Source organism: Monopterus albus, unplaced genomic scaffold (genome assembly GCF_001952655.1).
Source record: "Monopterus albus unplaced genomic scaffold, M_albus_1.0 scaffold10.1, whole genome shotgun sequence".
In the NCBI taxonomy this organism is placed as follows: domain Eukaryota; kingdom Metazoa; phylum Chordata; class Actinopteri; order Synbranchiformes; family Synbranchidae; genus Monopterus; species Monopterus albus.
The window spans coordinates 941,976-942,541 of NW_018127890.1; the positions used below are offsets into that span (position 1 = coordinate 941,976).

The following is a 566-nucleotide window of genomic DNA, read 5'->3' on the forward strand; positions in this document are numbered from 1 at the left end:
GTAGCCCTTTCCAGCCTTGTGGAGGTCCACAATTTTTGTCTCTGGTGTCTTTTGACAGCTCTTTGGTCTTGCCCATGGTAGTAGTTGGCGTCTGACTGACTGTGGGGTGGACAGGTGTCTTTAAAGAGCTCAGACAGGTGCTACTAATGTAGATTAATGAGTGGAGTAGAGGTGGACTTTTTCAAGACACAGTAACAGGTCTTTGAGAGCCAGAATTCTTGCTGTTTCTCAGGTGTTCAAATACTTATGTTCAGCAGTGCAAGACAAACAAATTCTTTAAAAATCATACAAGGTGATTTCCTGAAATGTTTTTTTAAACTCTGTCTCTCAGAGTGGGAATGCACCTACAATGTGAATTTCAGACCCCTCCATGATTTCTAAGTGGGTGAACTTGCAAAATCACAGGCTGTTCAAATACTTCTGTTCCTCACTTTAAGTTTTGAGCCCACAGATAACTGTATTTCAACCTACTCAGTTAATTTCAGAGATGTTCTTTAACTTCCTTAGCTTCTGTTCTGTTGTAGACATCAGAGGTCCAGTCCACATACTGCAAAACAAAATTTCAA

General features: G+C 40.6%; 1 long non-coding RNA gene across 2 annotated transcripts in view; it reads left to right on the top strand.

Annotated features, from left to right (window-relative positions):
• LOC109954596 (uncharacterized) overlaps positions 1–566 on the top strand; it is a 3,257-nt gene extending 2,691 nt beyond the window's left edge. For both annotated transcript variants that reach the window (XR_002274153.1, XR_002274152.1), the window contains exon 4: positions 525–566. This is a non-coding gene — a long non-coding RNA (uncharacterized LOC109954596). The remainder of the gene's footprint in view (positions 1–524) is intronic.